Raw genomic sequence first — 21102 nt, 5'->3', positions numbered from 1 at the left:
TAGGAAAACCATTTTGTTCTCTGCCTCTTCTGTTCTCTGGGAAATACTTTTTTAACAGTGTCCCCTTCCCTTCCCTTTCCTGGATGTTCCTCCAGCAGAGAGCCTGACAGCTGAGAAGGACAACAGTGGCTTCATTTCATTTAGTCACAATCACTTACTGCTTGCTCTCTTGGCAGAGTATTTGTGATGATGTGATGCAAAGCAGAGGCTGATGTTCCTGCAAGTGAGTGCCCTACAATGAAAGAGCTGCATGGCCACCCATGTTAAAGATTATCGATATCTCCGTCTTGTTTAGATTTAAACCGTAACTGCAATGTCAGAAGCTAGAAGCAAACAGACAGATGTATTCAATTTTACCACTGTTTTAATAATGTCTTCTTCTAGCTTTGAGGTGTGAATTTGTTTTTCTTTGTCCCTGCTCTTGAAAGGTTCATCTAAAAAGGTTCATCTTAAACTACTCTACTTTAGCTGATATAGTGGAGATGATGTGCTTGTCCAGAACTTGTGCAGATGTTGTATGTCACTCCTCTGCCTGCAATTCCAGTGTCCTCCAAATGACTGGACAAACACTTTTGAGAAAAGGGATGCCTTCCAGGGATGGATGCATTCAAGATCTGGAAGGGAGACAGCATAATTATGTAAATACCCCCACATCCCATGACCCAGAGCAAACACCTGCTGATGTTAATGGGAGAAGAGAGGATTATGGCTCCTACAATCAGCTCCTCTGCCCAGTAAATCTGCCTCTGACCTATGCCTCTCTTTATTTAATCTCTCACCAACACAGCCATTACTGCTACATAAGACCTATTATGCCTGTTTACTGCCACAGGCTTTTATCTGTTATGAACTAGGCAGATGAGAAATTAATTCCTGATACTGTACTCAGCTGCCCTATAAAGATGAGCCGTGACACACAGTCTAAAGGTGAAATAATAAACTCAGTTTTGAAGGTTTTGTGTCAGACTGCTGTGTCACCACCCAAAAACACCAGCCCATATCAGCCAGTACTGCAACCTTCAGTAGCACTCTTCTGGCTGCCACATTTGGATGCACCAACTTAACGTGCCCTGACTGTCTAGAAGATAGATATCCCTTTCTGTGGCTGCTGTCTGCAATGGCCAGAATGTAGCAATAGAACAAAAGATATTATCTTCCCTTCTGTAGCATTTTTGAAGATCTTGCTCTATCAAAAATATCCCTAGACTTCCAGGTTTACTGAAAGCAGCTAATTAGTGACTAGATAGTAGCAACTGCTAATCCCATGTTATCTCACCACAAGTTACTAAGATAAACGACAGTGATATGGCTGTATTTCATAATTAGCAACAGAACTGAACTGGCAAGCCTAGACCAAACTCTATGGCAGGCACTGACAAAAATCTCACTGATTTCAGGTACTTTATTATGGAAAACTAAATCCAGAGGCAAGATCAGATATTGTAGTTTTCTCCCCAAACAAAACAGTGCTATTGAGTAATGAGAACACATCTCATGCAGCAACTGGCCTATTCCTATTTTATGCTTTTAATCATAGTCAGCTGTTCAGAAGTCTAATTACCATCACGAGTATTTTTGATGTATTACACCTCATAGTCACAGTTACAATAAGAGCTATTCTGCAGAATTTGCTTGAAGGAGGGTACGTGTTAGGAATCATTCATAGGTCAAACATGCTTCATTTCCTTTTAGAATGTTAGAAAACCTGACAAGACGGTAAAACTCTGGTCTCACACATTTTGCATATGTTGGTTAAGCTGATCAGTACTCATGTTTCCTGCTTGAAAAGGAAAGCACATTTTCCACAGAATATGCAGTTTTCCTGCTTGATACTAGTCTTACCAAAATGGTTTTTTCAGAGTAATTGCAATGAAACCACTGTATATGATGAAGAGAAAGGAGGAGGTTCCCAGCTGCCTTAAAAGAAGCAGAACTATTATATTTGTCTTTGCTCATTGATAACAGAATATTGGCAGAAATAAAAGTGCTCTCTTTAAATCTTGCAGGCATGCAAAATGGTGGGGAAGGTCTAAACTAATTATACCTGTGCTCTGGTGCCATTGTGGCACAGAAATCTGATACACTAATTATATATTTAGCAATTTATAGTTCCTTCCAATCACCATGGAAATTAAACACCAAGTTAATTTACACTGCATAGTATTCTGGCCTCTAATTAGCAGTGTGCCTTTAATTTGTTACAGATTCCATTATGAAACCTGATGTGGTCCTAGTAAAGTAACTGCACAAACTCCAGTGCACTGGTAAGAAGAGAATCTGACCAAAGAAAGACAAACATGACTACACATTGGTTTGCCATTTGTAAAGTACTGAAAGACTATGATAAAAGTAAAATTTCTTTCCATCCTCTTGTCTTTAATTATCATGAGTCAGGATTTTTTGTCAGTTTAATCTAATCTCATAATATTTGCCTACTTGTAGAAGAACAAAACAGGATATGTCTTGTGGAGGAAAATGTGGGAAGAGTGCAGCCTTGGCTACTATGTGCTGTTTAGAGGACACAGGCTCCTTATCCTAGTATCCCTTAGAAAGTAATAATAAAGCAAAAGAGGAAATAACAGGATTTACAAGATCAATGATGCAGTTGGATGCTAATCAGTGCAATGCCAAATTTTGTAATTTATCTCATTCTTCAGGAACTGACTGTAATGAAGCTTCTTGAAATTTACTATACTCAAAATGGTGTTGCTGTGCTTTTGTAGTTTCAAATAGTATCTCAGACAGCCTAGATATAAACACATCAAGTAATATTTATAACTTTGACAGTGCTCTTTATCTCTTTGGGAGTCCTAGAGCTCTGGAATTTGTTTTCTATCACAGCTTAAATGGTCTGAGTTGGGATGTTGGGATGTTGTAAGTCTGACTTACCACTGGAAGGGAAAAAAAGATTTGAGGTTTTCCATTGCTTGTTTTCCTAAAAGCAGACTCCAGTGAATTTCATACTAATTCTGTGGTTGAAGTTATGTGAAAAGCACCAAGGGCATATGAGTAGGTGCCCTCTTTGACATCTAAGTAAACAAACAAATATTTTGGATAGAGAAAAATAAGAATCACTGAATGAGGACAAAATGTTCTAGCTTGTGCCCTGGCACTCTCTCCTTGTTTTTTATTTACATATACAAATTATCATAATTTTAAGGTGGCTTTAGCAAGAATAAATTATAAATTAGTTTCCCTGCTTTCTGGTTCATCAAGAGATTGGTACATATATGTTCATCCTTCATTTTAGCTTTCTGAATCTCTGGGAAAGGATTGCTCTGCACTTTGCCAACAGCAGAGCACTGCTGGCTTTCATTAGTAGGGGCCAAATTCCTTCACTTTTGTTCACAGTGATTAATGCTGAAATAAATGGAACTTCTTGCAGTATTCACTGTGAAAAGACTTTAAGTATGCTCAGATACAGACTACAGTAACAAAGTGTCTGCTGTTTGACTGTGCTCTCTCTTCCTTGCTAGAACAGACATGGAGGGCATGGAGGGAAATTAATTAAATTAATTTAATTCTATTCATACAATGGTTGGTACTTTATTGTTGTTATTATTAATAACAAACTGTTTTCAAAGTGCTTGGAATCAAAAACTGGATGGAGCTGAAGTACAATCTTTGCGCTCAGGAGATTACAAACAAAATATAAAACAGGACACTGATGGACAGAAGTCCTGATTGGGGTAGGAAGGGTGGAGTATGAGGGAGCAATAGATCAGTACTGGCCAGAGTAGTAACTGCTGGTGTACTTCTGGCACACCAGAATTAGTGTCTGAAAGCACTGATGCAAAGTGAGTCAGCAAGAGTCTCTTAGAGGTTAATATGGTATCTTTATATATTCAGAGGACCAACTTTCAAGAACAAGGGGCATTTTTAACAAAAGCATGCAAATGTGTATTTGAAAACATAATGAGTAGACAGCAAAAGCTGGGATCCTGTACACAATCAGGCTGTGGGAAGAAAGCTTTTAATATTGAATAGATAGATAAGGCAAGGGAAGGGCCTTTAGACTTCAGTCAAGCAGCCTATACTTGATGCACCATAAAGGCAGGATGAGCTGCAATAAGCAGTTACAGCAGAGAACTGCCAGGGTGTTTGCATTTGGGATGCAATTCAGTAAATCAGATTGTGTCTATCAAGGCAGAGTAAATGGGAACAAAAGTGAAATGGTAAACATGGGATGAAATTTTTTTTTACAGCAATCAAAAATTTTCACCTGGAAACCTTCTTCTGACAAAACCCATTGTTTCTTAAAGAATAAAAATTAGAGAAATCATACATTTTTCTGGAAAATAGCCGTTATTTTCTTGGGTTTAACATGGCAGGATTTTCACATTCTGGCCAGCTTTAATGTGCACTTTTCTCTCTATCTTGCATTCTGCTTATAGCTAGCTCTTGCAGGTTATTTTTTAATAACCTCTCTACCTCTCCAGTCTCTTATACTAACACAGCCTAAATTGTCACAGGACACTATAAACTCCAGGTGAAGGTCCTGTGTGACAGGCAGGAAGTTGCTCTGTTATATGAGAATGGTGAAGAAGGGAAGAGGAAGGCAGCTGTGGTACAAATGATGATTGGATGGATTGCCCTCTGAGTAAACAGGGCACTTCTTTGGAACAGTAGACAACAAAGCTGATGCTTCCGCTGAAATTCTGAAGAATTGCAGTCACAAGAGCCCTTGCACATTTCTAACATAACAGATGAGAAGAGCGGACAAAACAAACCAAGTGCCAATAAACTTTCACTTCCTTTTGTAAAATGCTCTGTGGACATCTTTAAAATATATTACACTGAAAATATGAAGTCTTGTGCTGAGCAAAGCCAGTCTCTATAGAAATAGACAATGCTTCAATGATTAAGCAACTGGGAAAGTGGGCTACATTTTATATGTTGGTTTTTTACTGGAGCTGAGCTTGAAATTTTGTAGTGATTAATGCTCTTGAATAAGTGAGCAGCTATGTTGAAACACAAAATGTCTCAGCACAGAATATTGCCCCTGTTCTTCTCATTTCAGCTTCTGGTGTCTGATTTTCCCCCTCCTCTTCAGTCACAAAAATATATCGTTTTAAACTACATCTTTCTTCACTCTCAAACTGTTCATTTCCGTAACATTGTATTGAGACCTTGTCTAAACCACGATTTTTACTTTTTTTTTTTTTTCCCTAAACTTCCAACTGTTATTACCATCACAGTAGAAATAATTGGAACATTTTTGTAAAAAAGCCTTGCCTTGCAGCAGTCAATGGCAATTTAGCACACGCCATAGCAGGATATTGGTTCAGAGACCTGGGAGATTTTTCTCTTTTTTTTTTTTATAACTCTCCTGGATTGCACAGGAAAACATGATCAATCTTGACAGCAGGTTCTAACAACAATGCAAGCAAATTGTTCCCCAGACGAATTTACTTATAAGAGTAGGAACATTTTTTCAGATATGCAAATACTTTTCTGCACACACACCTTTTGAGTAATCAGACTACTGACTGATGGCAGCATATTGCCAAGTATCCATATATTGCAACCTTCATCACTGGCCACACAGCTACTATTTTAACTTATTTAACAGATTTTAAATATATACATTTGATAGAATGTATATATTTACATGGCACTCATGTTTTTGGCCAGTAAATAAAGAGTGTTGTGGCCAGTTGCAATAGGGGATAGAATTGCAGGTAGGAAGATTATAAAGACCAGAATCAAAATTTGGCTGGGGCCCAAGCCAATCCCTATTAACCTAAACCGTTCTACAGGATCTTGAATCACTAAAGCTGATTTTAAATTTCTTCTTGATTCCTCAATAAAGAAGGGCTAATTGTCTATCCACAGTATTGTCTGAATCTCATTTGAAGTGAAGGCTGGTGACAATTTGATTGTAAGCATCATTTCCCACAGCTCCATTGGGAAGGTTTCCCAGCCGGCTCAGAGCCTGCCTAAGCCCACTCCATCACCCAGCTCTGGCATTACAGAACTCTCTGTTCCAGCAGGCTGAGTGGTACGGCCATTCCTGGGAGTATAAAGGAGCTTAAGCTTAGGAAGAATGCCTGTTTCATGACATTTAACATATATGGGTATTCCCACTGAGAAGCAGGATATTCATGCTGTGAAGAAGGGGCTGGACTAGGTGGATCTGCAGCTCTTTCTGTCCGAAAGTGTCCCTGTTTCTGTGAGAACGTTTTGGTAGTGTCAAGCAGCACCTGTATTCCATTAACTCCAAAAGCATTTCAGTGTTTACAGTAACCAGGAAATGTCCATGTCTGTGTTATATTAACAAGTCAGCAGTAACAACTTCAGTTTCAGTTTTGAGAGTTATGCAGAGAAGGGTTTACTTTAAGTTGCTGAGGGTTTTACTGTTTTTGGGTGAAACACAAAGAGGCTTGTAGTACTGCCCTTGAAACCACTACAGAAAGCTTTGGGGAAAAAAGTTACCAAATTATGTCCAATGGTGTTTCAGTAATGGCTTCATATAATCAGATAGACAGAAGCATAGCATGAATTGCAAGTCTAAAAAATACTTGTGACAACAAATTTGTAGCTACTTCACCTTAGTTTTGTTTGCTTGTACACTTCCTGCCTACTGCATATAAGGGGGTTTGCATAATGGCATAATTTCATTCAAGATTCATTATGTTGGAAACAAAACTGTGTTATATTTTTATGCAGAATATACTACATATACTCAGAGAGGTAAGCCATAAGGTGTCACTGCATAGTAGGCAGCAGACTTTATAGGAGCAGTGATGTGGTGCTGAAGAATTACAGTCTATGTAAAACAAATCACCTGTGAGAAATTAAAGCACAACTTTTTGTTCTCTTCCAAATAGGATCCAATTTCTGCATGCAAGAAGCAAAAAATCTAAGTTATGCACTCATGTGCTTTTCACATAACTGAATTTTAATAGTGACATTAAATTACTATTATATAAATAGTAATATCAAAGACCATGGGGAAAGTTAGAAAATATATTTTTCTTTTCTCTTTTGGATTGAAAACAGTACATTGTAAAGCAACTTATTTACCAAGAAAGGCAGTAGCAGGGACTGCTCTGTAGCTGGCCAAGCATACCAAAAGTTGAGAGAGCTTGAGGAGGTGTTTCTGAATCAACTGCTACTGTGTAGACTGATGTGACCAGTTTGATGACAGGGATCACAGCCACAGCTCTCTACTGAGTGTGCCACCAGTTACCTGCCAGAAAGCACCATCTTTTTTATTTATAATTACTTGAAAAGTTGATTCTAGAAAAAACAGAGCAGGCTTCAGCTCCCTCTGAAACAGTGTATTCAGCTGACCAGATCCCCTTATTAACAGGCAATTTTTGAGATTACACCAAGACATTTCTCCTTGGCTTAATTTACGTGCCATGCAAAGGAAGGAGGTATACATTCAGGACTGTTCCAAGAGGCAAGAAAAGGTTGTTACTTTGCTTGTATTATTGCTGGTTCCAAAATTCATTTTTTCAGTATTGCCATGGCTTCTAGTGAAATCAGCTCCTACAGATGATGTTGGAACACCTTTACAGTGCTCTGGGTACAGCTGGTGCTCATCTTGTTTACTTACACTACTGTCAGGCAGATTCATTTCAACACCTTTTTGTCATTTTGGGCTGACACAAATCTGTTCAGCAGTAATTACCTGAGATTGTTCTACATTTCAGGAAATATTTTTGACTCATTTACATTACAAAAACCCATGCAAATTGCTTGGAGAATAGGTGCTAAAGGGATTATAACTCAGCAGGATCTTGCCAAAGTGGTAGCTTTTGAGACAGAAGATCAGTTAATTTACCTGACAGAGAACATTTACATTAAATAATCCTTGGTTTGATCAAAGTTATCAGATACACACTTTGAGAGTTCAGGCCTTAAAAATATGTGACTGTCAATGCTAAAGGGAAAAAAAAAAAGTATCAGAAGTAAATATGAAAACCAAAAATTAGTCTACCTCTGACTCATACTGGAGTATGAGTCCAGTATGAGGTTATTCCCTATTTCTACTTTGAAATATTGCTAAATGGTTTTGAAATGATTTAAAGTACTTCACTGCTGCCAGTCAAATCATAAAGAAAACTGTTTCATCTGGGAAACATTATCCTTCTTTAGGTTTTAAGTAGATTTGTGTTTATCCACCTCTTTCCTGTCCTATAGCTTATTTTTTATAGCTGGGCAAGATAATAGCAAAATAGGGTGTATGTACTACTAGAAAGTAGCAATAGACCCTTACTTTGCTTTGCACAAATATAAATTACCCTTTTAATGCAGAATCCTGAAACTTAGGGTCTTTTCGATAATCACCAGGGACAACCTCCATTCCTAAAAGAAGTACTCTAATCATTCTTAAAAAAACCCAACAAACCAACACCACAATTTAGCCCAAACACTAGTGATGATCTCACATTAATGGTGAAGTTATTAATTTGATGAAGTAATTGCAAAAATTGCCATATCCTTCACTGAAAAATTTCATCTAGTAGGGGTACTCTCACCATGTTTCTTAAGAATACATGAACATTAAGCCCTCACTTCTTGCTGATTTGATGATCCTCATTAATTGGGAAAAAAGGTTCCAGCACAGAGAGTGTGCTGCTGCTTCTGTATCTTGCATACTTTGGATATCCCTATGACTTAAAGGTGAATAGGAATTTAGTGCCACATTTCTTCATGGGGCAAGTAAAATGATTGTATCTTCCCTGCTTACCATCCTTCACTGACTACTCTGAATGTTTCTTTTTGTAGACAGTTTTGTAATGTTGATGATGCTGGGCATCACTGTAATGTAGTTCCCTGAATTTACATGATTACATTATAATAATATCAATGCTGGTTTTTATAGTCCATATAAATCAATGTTTTATTTGCTCACAAAACTAGTGCTGCAAATTGAACAGCTGTTTTCACTGAGCAGTTTTAATTAAGCTGTCAATAATGCTGCCGAGATATTTTTCTGAGCTAGTAACACTTTGTTAAGCATGCTGTATCAGTGAACACTTCAAATCATTCCTGAACATTACCTCACACTTCAATAAATTGAAATCCCATCTTCACTGAGTTTGTCAAACCACCTTGTTTTGGTGATTTGAATTTGGTTTTCAGAAATCTTCCTAATCCTCAGGACCCTAGGAAATCTTGAAATTGCTACAGATTTTGCCATCTGTTCACTCACTTGTCAAGATAATGAAGCTTTAAATGATACTTGCCCTAGTAAAATTCTTTGGGCAACCTATTATTAGCCTCTCTTTATTCTTAAAACTGACAAGTTCAATTTATGTGTCTTTGGATCTTTTATGAAGTTTATGTTCTATGACCAAAATTTCCTTCCCACACTGATTTCTCACATTTTTTCATCTCTGTTTTGAATATCTATGGACTATTAGTTTGGAAGGCCAAGATAAGTTTTAGCTCTTCCTGTTTTTCTGTGCAAAAGCAGCTTCTTTTTTCTTTTTACAAACCCATACTGGATCCTACATCTGTATTCTCATTTGGGAATGTTATATATTGCATTGTTGTTTTCAGAAACATATGATAATTAATGTGGGAAGCAGTAAGCAGTAATTATTTTTGTTGCCCACAATAACTTCTTTTCAACTTTAAAAATGGGTATCATTTTCTCTCCTTTGGACAGCTGAACCTGATGAACGTGTTCCAGCACTTCCACATTTAGCTCCATTTCTGACAGTGGAAATTTCTTTGTATCTTATTTGCAAAAAAGACTCCAGAATGTACTCACATCCAAGCATTAAGTCTGTTAAGGAAAAGGCATTAAGGAAATACTCTGTCCAGGCACAAAAATTTCATGGTTTTATAAACTGTGCTCCTAAGTCTTAAAGTGTAAGTTCCTTTCCAATTCTCAGAAGTGGATACAAGTCATCATCTGGGAATATAAACAGGAATCTGGAATTTCAGCTTTCGGTTCTCAGTTTTTAAACGCTGCTTGTTATTACCCAGAAAGGTGTAATTAATTAATCCCCAGCCAGTCGAGAAGACATAACCCACGTGTGCTGCAATGATAGACCATGACGTGTCCATTAACCAGCAGAAAGAAAAAGCAAGAATTTGTTTTGATTGCAAGGGTAGAGAAGAAGTGTTATGCATGGGTTTAGAGATCTTGCAGTCTCATTTGCCCATTTCACTGAGAACCAGAGAGGAGTAAGTTGTTCTGGACAATACAGAGGTATGGAGTAGAGGCAACAGGAAAGGTAGAAGGAAGGGAAGGAAGGGGGAAGGAAGGGGGGAAGGGAAGGAGGGAGGGAGGGAAGGAGGGAGGGAGAGAGTAAGGCAGGAAGGAAGGAAGGAAGGCAGGAAGGAAGGAAGGAAGGCAGGAAGGCAGGAAGGCAGGAAGGAAGGAAGGAAGGAAGGAAGGAAGGAAGGAAGGTCACCTTAAGGCATCATGAGCAGGAGAGTAAACAGAGTCTAAAATGGCTGTGACTGTAAGAGGAAAATAAATAGTGGTAAGGAGGAAAACTAAAACTGTATTTTGCAAAGAAGGAAATGTAGAGAAAGGGAACAGATACAGGAGAATCCAGAAGACTATCACAGACAAAACCAGTAGGTGGGATTTGTGCATGGTGTAGAGAAGTGAGCAGAGCAATGAACAAAGTGCTCTAGATGCGATGATCTCTGTTTGCAATGCTAGTCCAAGTTAACAGAATTAACTGAGTTAACTTTAGAATGCTTAGTTTTGCACTTCATTTTAACTTCATCTGTGAAACAGAAATGTTAATAAAATTTCAAGAGCAACAGATTTCCCTTCCTTGAATTTTGGACACCCACTGTTAAAAGAGAATTGAGGGAGGTTGAAAGGTGGGTTGGAAACACATGTCCTTGAGGGGATATCTCATTCCATCCTAAACCAGCTGCCTAGAAGAGGTGCTACAGTAGGCCTATGGAGCAGGACTTGATCTAGCTGAAAAAGACGTTACAATTTGAAAATGCCTCTCTACCCCCAATTACAGAAGAGGTTCTTAGAAAGCTATCTTTGACTGGAGATAAACCTGGAGGTATCAATTCCATCTCACCTTTTTTTTTTCTGTGGAATTCTAGTAGTATTTCAGTATTCAACCCTTTTAGACTCATTTGAAAATCTCAGGTTGAGTGTGCTTCAGTTTCACTCTAGTCTTTTCAAAATCTCTAATAGATCTAAAAGGAAATTTGTCATGAATCTCAATAGAATTTTTGTTCTGAAAGGCTATAACTTGTTTCTTCCTTTGTTGCTTTTTAACATGGGCTGTGTTTTGATGTGGAGATGTAGGAATTGTTTTGCTGTTGAATAACAACTTTTCTCTTGCAGCACCAGCTGTAAAACATGAACACCTTGTTGGATCACACTTTGAAATCTGAAATGGGCATCCTGCCAAAGCTCAGGGCTTCCTTTTTGTTTTGACTGTTGCAATGTTCTTGTTTCTGTTAGTGTCACGTTCCTACCACTTGTGCTTTTCAGACACCTACGGCCAAACTCAATGTAACTCCACTGAGCTCACTGAAGCTGCAACAGAAGTGAATTTGTCTCAGTATGTCTGTAAATTAAACAGTCATTTAAGCTGGAGAGTGACATTGATAAGCAATAACAGCAGAGGAGTGGTGAAAGGAAGATATCTCCTAGTTAGTTTTGGACAGTTGACACTAACTCCGTTGTCAGATAAGTCTTACTGACTGTGGGAAAAGCTGAGTGGGAAAAGTCACACTTGCCGCCTGCTAACCGTGGGAGGAAAACAGATCTGGAATGCAGAGGAAATCTTGACATTATCTGTTCCCCCAGCCCCTACCAGCCAGGCAATCAAAATAACTAGCTGAGTATCAGCTGCCTCTGTTCCTGGCTCAAATAAAGGTGCTTTCTTGACAGAGCCTTTGCTCACAGGAGAGGAGGCAGAGAAGGAAAGAGTCTGAAGTGGGTGTGGGGGAGTGCTTCCTGCCAAGACCCAGGAGCAGCTTCTCTGTGACATCTAAAAGAATACTGATGACATAAGCCTAGTGTTGTAAATGGAGGTGGCTCTGCCATTTCCACAGGACAGCAATTCATGCCTGACAACCCTGCAGCTCAGAACTCCTGTACTCTACCACTCCACTTGGCCTCCATTGACATCGCCAAGGACAGTGTGCCAGACTCTGCTAAAAGAAGGATCAAACTGAAGAGAACACAACCACTGGAAAGGTCTTCTCTCTTCCCATCCAAGTATGTGTTGTTTAAGTATAAAGTGTAGCTGTTTCAAATGAACACTTGCAGAGTAAATTTATTTCCTTCTGAGCCTCACAAGACACAGGGTTTATCAAGACCTAAGGAAGCACAGTATACTATACTTACATCAATGTATCATATATACATCACAGCAAATTAGAGACACTGTGATATATTTCTGTATACACTCACTCTTTAGGTGTAGCTTAATACTCTGGATATCATCCCTATAAGGTTGTTGTTATACTTAAAAAAATCCAGAAATATGGGGTCATAGAAGAGGATCACAACAATAAAAGCAACAAATGAAAAGGTTCACTTTAAACTATGCTACTGAATATATTGAGTTATCCAATACATCATCCAGCCATTGAGTGTACTGCATCCGTTATGTCTGTCTTATAAATAGGTAGAAATATTAAACAGAAGTTTATTTTAACTTTGGAAACTCATCTTACCTTTTTCTTACCACACGAGAGTCCAGAGAGCTGTAAATTGAAGATTTTGACTATGTGTTGGTCAGCAGACAAGAAAAGTGTGTGAAAGTAAGGGCTAACTTTATGTGCTATATGTTTATCAAACGAACAGATCTCAATATCACTAGTCTGTTAGTGATGCCAAAGAACTTATGGCCTTATACCTGCTTTGCCTACTCAAAGACCCTGGAAATCAAAATTTGTGGCTTCTCTTGATGGAGTCCTGGCATGGATAATAAGGCAGCTACTTCTGGGGAAGGTTCAAAAGAAGAATAGTTCGTTTGGGGATGTTATAATTATTTCTTTCCACATTCCTTCTTCACTGCTTTGGGAAGCAGGCAGAGAAGAAACAATTCTTTGAATCTCTGTCTCCTATTTTGTACCCCAGACCCTTCTGTCTTTCTTTGACAGAAGTGACTCACCAACATCCCATGGACACTCCTTCTCTGATTTTTCTGTCCTCAGAAGCCTTGAGCTGCAGCTGGCTGAGCCAAGGCTTACCACTCAGGTGGTTTTGGGCATGCACGAGCAGGTATGGAGGCTCTCCATACAGCCACAATGCTACTATAAGCCCTTCCTGGAGCCAAACTTAGCATGAATAAATGACACAGCAAAGAGCACCTGGCAGGATGGGGACTGTAACCTGGACACCAAGCAGTTCATGGACCAACATGCATGAAAATAAGCTGCTGATAAATTATTTGAATGCTGAATTAGAAAAAAATGTAAATTTTTAAGTCATCTTTTTGTATGAAAACTATTGATGATAATGTAAGGCTAAAAGATTTGTGAGGGAAGGACTTTGTTCTGCCTGTACAGTGCTTACAAGGACACTATTCTGGCCTGAGGCCAATTGTCACTACCTCAGCTCAAAAAAATTTAAAAATAATAAATGACCTTTTTGGCAATCCAAGTAAGCAGCATTTTTAAGAGTGTCCTAAAAGAACTACAGACATTTTATGAACTACAATATTCAGTATTTCTCATTATATATATATATATATATATATATATATATATATATACACACACATACATATAGATATGAGTCTCCCATTTCCTCGGCTACTTTGAGATGTTGCTTGATTCTGAAATCCATGAAAAGCAGAGGCTATTTTTTTCTTTATAGATACAGTAATTTCCTCTACAGCTAAAAATGCATCATTAAGAGACTAATCCCAAAATGTTGAGTATAATCCCAAAATGTTGCTGGTGATTGCAACTGACAGAGAGTTTCACTCAACAAAGAAAAAAATCCCTAATTTTCTACAGGAAATACCTAAAAGATTCTATGCTAGAATCAGTTTACTTCTCAGAGTTAAATCATAGAAACTTTATAACAGTGTCTTTGGGAACCAAGAAATACTCTAGGGTAGGTATATATCCAATATAAATAAATATAAAATAAAAGCCTACATCCATTACCCTCCCAAACTCTATGTCAAAAGCCTACACTTTATGAAGGTTGGAATAGCAGAGTCAGATCCACTTAATAATACCCACTTGTAAAGCAACCTTTTGGACATCTGTTTTCTTGAACTTGCCTTTCCAATTGCTCTGCCTTCATAAAGACACAGAGCCAAGATCACAACTGACAGATGCCATTGTATACAATGGAATGATATATGGGATGGCTTTGGTATGTCTTTTGCATTCATATGCAGCTCCAGTCTCCTCCTCTGGCTGCATTTCAGTGGTGGGTTGACAGCATGGCGGAATTTACTAATTTGTTTATGCCTTGTGCTGAGCACTCAATAAATACCAGCATCTACATGTGCATTTCTTTCATAGCAACTTGCTGGCTTGGGTGGAATCTAATACAGAGAGCAGGAAGGGCAAAGACTGGATGGTTTTCGGCTGAGAAGCCCTCTAAAAAGGCTCCTGTTTCTCAGTAGTTGACATCAACACTATATAGCTCTTTGTCCTCCTCTAGTGGTCCCATTATATTTAGGGAGAGGCTTATGCAGTGATAACTTCCTTTCAATTAATGCAGTCATTACCCTGCTGCAAGCTGTTGAGGCTCATGCCTAGAGGTCCTGTGCTTCGTTCTGGCATGAGCCACAGTTCCACTGCTCAGGGAAGTGGAAAGAGGCGCCTCTGCTCATAGCCAGTCCCAGCTACACAGATGCTGTGTGTCCTTGAGCCATGGCCATCTCTTCTGAGCAGCAGCTGCACCACGGCAGGTTGTTCAATAGCAGCAAACAGTGGCATGGTCTGACTGCAGCCCCACAAAAGGTCCTGTGTTGCAAAAGCCAGAAGTTGACTGCTTTGATTGCTTTATTGTCCCAAATACTCTGCAGTATGTTTCCAGCCAGAAGCTTTTCTCTGTTTTCCTGCCTGACTTGCAAACAAAGAAACAGTGCAAAATCCATCTTATGTGCTGAGCTGTTCAGAGAGATGATGCATGTCACTCTGATGTAGCACAAAACCTTAAACCCTAATCCTTAGGAAATGATACTATAGAGTTAAATAACAAAAGCTGAACCTAATGAATGGTTGCAAGGGAAATGTTTTCTAATGGGAAATACTAAAATTGTTGGAACTGCTTGCTACCCATTAGAAATGCTTTCTGTGAAAACAAAAGGTTCCTACCATGTACATTATTCTTTCTTTGTGTGTGCCACAGAGCTTTAATGCTTAGTTAGCATAATAAAAACCTAAAGGTTTATTTTGCTATTTGTATACTTTAACATTGATTAAAGGTTGTCTGACCTTCAAACTTTTGCAGTTATGTCTTGCACAGGAAATAAAACACAAGGACATAGCTTGCTTTGTGGCTATCAGAGAGGTCTGAGGGAAAGGTCTAATTGAAACAGAAAACAAATATACTTTAAAATTATTATTATTCAGTGAAAATTTTCCAGGCATTTGTTGCTTTTGGAAGAAATGTTAAATGGCAAAATTTGCCCTCTGCCATGACTCTTGGAAGCCCCCAGTTTAAAATAAGTTGGCTGCTCAGGAGCAAGGGAGCTGAATATATGGCTGGCTGTCTGCAACCTTGGTCAGGCAATTGCTCAGTCACAGAAAAAAATGACTTGAGAATCCTGTGTCTCCATGAACTTAGCTGCTGGAAACCAACACCACCTAATTCCAACAGAGGCAAAACTTTAGAGCAATTTATCAATCTGAATTAGATCACCTTTTACAGCAAGTTTCTGGTCACATCTCAAAGAGTTGTTACAAACCCAAGCTCATCTACCAGCTGCTTAATGTTCAGCTCTCCTTAGGAGTCCAAGATGTAACCAAACTGAGTTAGGAGAAGTACTTATAATATCTTCATTCTGAAATGATCTATAGTTTGTGCAATTATGAACTAGATATTGTTTTTAATATTTATCATTTCTATTTTCAGTATTTTTCTTTCTTAATTAAAATATTGACTAAAAATCAAAGTCAGAGAAAGAACTATGGAGAAGAAAAATAGAAAAAGATATTTAGAATGACTTTGAGTAGTTGCATGTGTATAAAGTGTTTTTATATATTACTGCTTTATTGTGTTAGAAATGTCATATAAAATTCAGAGTACTTCTTAATGGATCAAGCTTTCATCTACAATTCACATATTAAAAGAGTAAACATATAAATTTCTAATCTATACCTGGCTGTTTTGTTTTTTGGTTTTTTTTGAGAAACAGCAATATCTCATTTTCCCCTTGCTTTTAAGAGCAGAAGATCCCAGTGACCTCAACTACTCCAATACATCAGTAAGAGCTGACTAGCAGAGATTTGCCTTTTTAGAAGAACAAAGAAGGGCTTTGTTCTATAATTTCTGATTATGAAAAGAAGAGGCAATCTCACTGCCTAATTTTGGAAGCCAAATTGGCGCTGCAGAAAAGTTAGAACTGGAGCCAAATGAAATGACCCTCTGATGCATTGACTGCAGGACAAGCATCAACTCTACCTACTTCTAATTTGAGCAACACAGAGCATAACTAGTTAAGAGGCCAAACAGCTGGGTTTATTCAGTAGTTTACTTCCACTCCTTAGGAAAACAGCCTGTTCATTTTTCAGTTCAAAGTAAGCACCTCCACTTTGTGCTGGAAACATGTCAAAGTGACCCTGCTCTGCTTTGTAGTAAGTACACGGGATTAGTGGATGGGGATGTATTATTTTCTCCAGTTATTTAAGGTCAGGTTTTCATCTTGGGTAAACTTTTATAGCTGGAGTAATGACAGCATGAGACACGAGTACTGCTTAGGTCTTGCAAGACACTGCTGAATGAATAATCCAGTGCTGCTCTCTCCTGAAGGGGATGAGAAGAGGGGTTTCACAGTCACAGCCTCAGCTCCACCACCACCATACTTGCCTGACATCTATGGCAAGTGAAAGACTGAAAGAGATTCCCTCCATCCCCCCACAGGCAAGAGGAAAATCCCAGAAGGGGATATGGTTCTGTGAGGCACATCCATTTCCCTGTTCAGAGTGTGATTAGCCCATAATTCCTGCCCAGGGACTGCAGCAAAGGTAAAATAAAACCAAGAGCATAAAACCTTTTATGACTAAGGAAATATAAAAATATGTAATCAGTTGAAAGTACTGTACTCAAGTTTGATTTTGTGATGAATCGAGCACCTTCAGTTTCTAACAAGAGCCAGATGGAGTTCCAGCTCCCTCCCATTTCCCAGAATCAGGCCCGTTGTTGGCAGTTGTTCATATACAGTTCTGTTTCTTACACTATGGAGACCTCTCCTTGAAGTCAATTTGCATTGTGCCTGGGCAAATATCAGGCTACTCATTAAAGCCCTGGGACCACTACTGCCCCTGTTTGAATTTTGCATTATATCAGTCAAGGATACACAATTATCTGTGGAGTACTTCTGAAATGGCCAAGGTCACATGGGGATTTTATCGTATTACCGCAGCGCACCATCTTCCTTGCCAGCCCATTGCTGTTCTGCTACAGACTACATTACCATGCATCAGCAACTACATGAGCACACTGCTATATTTAGTGTTTCATACATACCACTAAAATAGAGGATGTGTCAGCTTTTAATCCGACTTCAAATTTTTGTCAGCAAAGTGAGGGCTCGTTTTCCCTGCCAGTGATGAAGTGTGCTCTGTGTTAGTCATCTTGAGCTACGTGGTGATAACTTTAAAATACATTAGGCAGCTAGAATACTCAATCTGAGTGGAATGACTTTTACTAAGACATATACTGGGGGATAGTAAGGACATACAGCATCAGTCAGCCAGGTTTTAGTAGTGACTGCCACATGCTACCCACAAACCCAGCAGCAATCTAATGGCAATAGGAGCAGCTAAGCATGGTGCTCTCTAGGGTGCCACAGCAGAAAATTAGGACCTCCTACATTGCAAGGGCAGAAGAGATAGCTAGTGCAGACTAGGTTTGGTGTTATGTACCTGGCAGTATGAGAAGAAAGGCATTAATTATGACGACGTGAACAGAGTGGTCTATTGCACAGAGATAGAACCAAGGCAGTCCTATTAATGGCATCATCTAATGTTGTCATCGTTAATGACAGCAGGAATGTCATGATGGCTGAAACCTCAGATACCACCAGGATAGCCCCATTCATTCCAAAAGGAAGCAGAGTTCAGTGGATAAAACTGGTATTTTTGCAGGTCTTGGTAAAGACACAGAATATGGTATTTTTTTACATATTTGTAGCACTTGCTTATTAATGCCATCACATACAAGCCATACAAGTGTGAACTGCCTTCCTGTCTACCACTTGAACAGAAAGCCAACAGGCCAATGGTGAGCCTGTCTGTGTGAAAACAACTTTTCTACTCCAAACTGCTTGTCCTCTCTTGCACCTGTCCCTTGCACTTTGCTAACTACATCCTAAAGGGTGTGGGCAACACCACATTTGCAGCCTAGATCTAAGTCCAAATAACATTGTATTTATTTAATAACATGAAATTATATAAATGTATGAATTTCAGAGTCTTTGTGGAACTCCATTTCAGCCATCTCAGAGCTGTCCATCCCAGCCCCATGATGCTCTGGCAGGGCTGTTCTCTGCCATAGCCCTGCCCAGCCATGTGACCCAACTTGCAGATTGACATCCTTGTCCCCAGGCCTCATCCTGGAGCTGTCTGACCTCTGTTCCTGTGTCTGCCCCATTCCCCAGGGAGCCATCAGCTCATACAGCATCTTGTCATGATTAAAGAAAACAGAAAGCAGAATAAATTAATGCCTCAAGAATCACATCTAACTATTATTTAAATTTTTTTAAATGGTTATATTATTATTCATTCCAGTGCATGTACTAAGTACCAATGTTACTACGTCTGGAAGTAATGGCACAGGCTGGCAAGCATGCAGTGACACTGCCAGCAATGCTGGTACTTCAGATGAGGTTCCTTGATGTGTCTGTGCAGCTGTAGCTTTTCTTGGACACATTTGGCTATCCTGTTTAACATATTGCAAGGCACCCACTACAAATCCAGGTAATGGAAGCCCCAGAATATTGCATTAATTTGGGGTAAAGAAAAAGAAACATAAAATTCAACAAAAGAGAGAACAGCATTCCAAAGGGCAGGTTTTTCCCTCTCACGTGCAAATATGGTTTACATGGAGAATGACTGGAAGCTGAGGACAGCCCAGCCTTGGGGAAAGGGCTGCAGAAGTTCCCACCTCAGCTGCAGCAGCTCTGAGCTGCCCTGTGCATCCCCAGCTCCTGACAGGATGGGGTTATAGGTGCTCTTTGGTGGGGAGGGCAGGGTGACCCACTGGCACTCTAGGAAAAGATTCCCTTGCCCTCTGAGAGCTCTAGAGCTCTTACCAAGAAAGGGGTCAGAAGAATAAAATACAAAAGAAAATGAGAAAGAATAAGAAGTAAGTATGTAAGGGGACAGTGATGCAGAAAACAAACTAGAGTAGAACAGTGAGTGCTGTGTTCTGTGTGTGGCTGGTACAGGCAGGATAGGTTTTCTTCTCATTCAAGAAATTTCAAAAGAGAAAATTTATTATCCAGAAAGCACAGAAAATATCAGAAATGTTTAAGTAACTGCAAATCTGGAAGAAAGTCTTGTCCTTTAGTTCAAGACAAAGATTTTCAAGTTTTTGTAATTTCAATCAGTTTTCTCTTTTTATTTCTCTATTTTAATACTTCAATGTATCAAATTTCAAAGCCAAAATTTCAAAGTTTAATAAAACTTAACACTTCTCACTTTGAAGACTGTTAAATCATTGTATGTTGAGAAGTGTGTGCCTATTTTACAGAAACAATTTAAAATAGATTAATGGGTGCAAACCTTTTCCTGTAAAATGTTTTATTTGAAGAAATGGACATTTTCTTCCAGAAGCATTTTAATGATAAATTTATTACCAGCTCTACCATATGCTAGATTTCTATGATTAAAGTTTCACCTCGGTGACCAAACTGTGTCAGGAAATGACCTGTCATTCTTCTTTCATGCTTGCAGTCATCAGATTTTCAACCATCATCCTACAGTTCTCCCATTAGGATGGGCACTAAAACTTTATATCTGTGACAAAATTAATATTATCATAAAAGTAAAATAATTAAAAATCAGTCATACTATAAAATGGGAACACTGCTAAATTAATTCATTTTATTTAAAATTCATGTGCCATTGACAGGTTTTTCTTTTCTTTATAAAGTGAGCATTCAGTGGCACAGAGAGGTTTTAATCCAACAATGAAGACAATTAAAACAATTGCTGAAACAATCTCAGAACTTCTGAAATTTGTTTAGCTTTGGAAAAGCCCAGGCATGTGTTTCCTCGGCAAATACCATCATGGAATGTATCCACATCCAAATAATAAAGCAGCAAAAGTTAATGTGTATAGACCTTGAATGAAAATACGTATGTTTACACTTTGCTCAGCAGCCTTCATGTCTTGTTGACCTTAATTAAAGCACATGAGAGTGAAACTGCCTATGGAGACCTGAGTTTTCTAACCCAGAATTTCTGTCATTTTGCTAAGCCACTATGTTTTGCCAGCAGAGCCACTGAACCAGTGAAATTGACCCCAAAAAGCCACATACATCTGATTTTAACTTAGTTAATGTTGGCCCTTGGAATGAACTGTGGATGCAGTTTAGATCAGAGACAGATGCAAGAAGAAATCACTGAGTGAGCAAACTGGCTTAAACTAGTCCTTCAGGCCAAAAAAAAGATGCTAAGTCATCTAGGGACAGAGGGGTAATTACAGCAGCAATGTCCAATTGCTTTCCTTTTAATTGGCACACTCTGCATACATCCTAACAAAACAGAAAATGCAGTCAGAAATGGGTGACTCCAGAGGTCAGTTGGTTTATGACTGAAATATTTCTAGTTGGCAAAGACTTTTGTGGGAAGGTGGATTCATCTAGACTGTGGGAACATTTCTTTTTGCAAAACTGTGAGGCTGTTATTAAATCCCAGTAACCCACATTCTGGGAAGCAGTTTCTTTTCTCTGTATTTCTTAATTGTGCTTCATTACAATTTAATAAGGACATTTACTCTCAATTAAG

The 21102-nt window shown here is 38.8% G+C and overlaps 1 protein-coding gene and 1 long non-coding RNA gene across 8 annotated transcripts in view; both read right to left on the bottom strand.

The window, feature by feature from the left end:
- The window catches only part of STARD13 (StAR related lipid transfer domain containing 13), a 286809-nt gene that overhangs the window by 142823 nt on the left and 122884 nt on the right, over positions 1-21102 (bottom strand). The gene's annotated exons all lie outside the window — the stretch shown is intronic.
- On the bottom strand, positions 347-8706 carry LOC140684290 (uncharacterized). The gene is made up of 2 exons (XR_012056352.1): positions 7027-8706; positions 347-614 (listed from the first exon to the last, which is right to left on the bottom strand). It is a non-coding gene; the product is annotated as an uncharacterized lncRNA (long non-coding RNA).

Source organism: Taeniopygia guttata, chromosome 1 (genome assembly GCF_048771995.1).
Source record: "Taeniopygia guttata chromosome 1, bTaeGut7.mat, whole genome shotgun sequence".
NCBI lineage: Eukaryota > Metazoa > Chordata > Aves > Passeriformes > Estrildidae > Taeniopygia > Taeniopygia guttata.
This window is presented reverse-complemented; position numbering and strand designations above follow the sequence as displayed.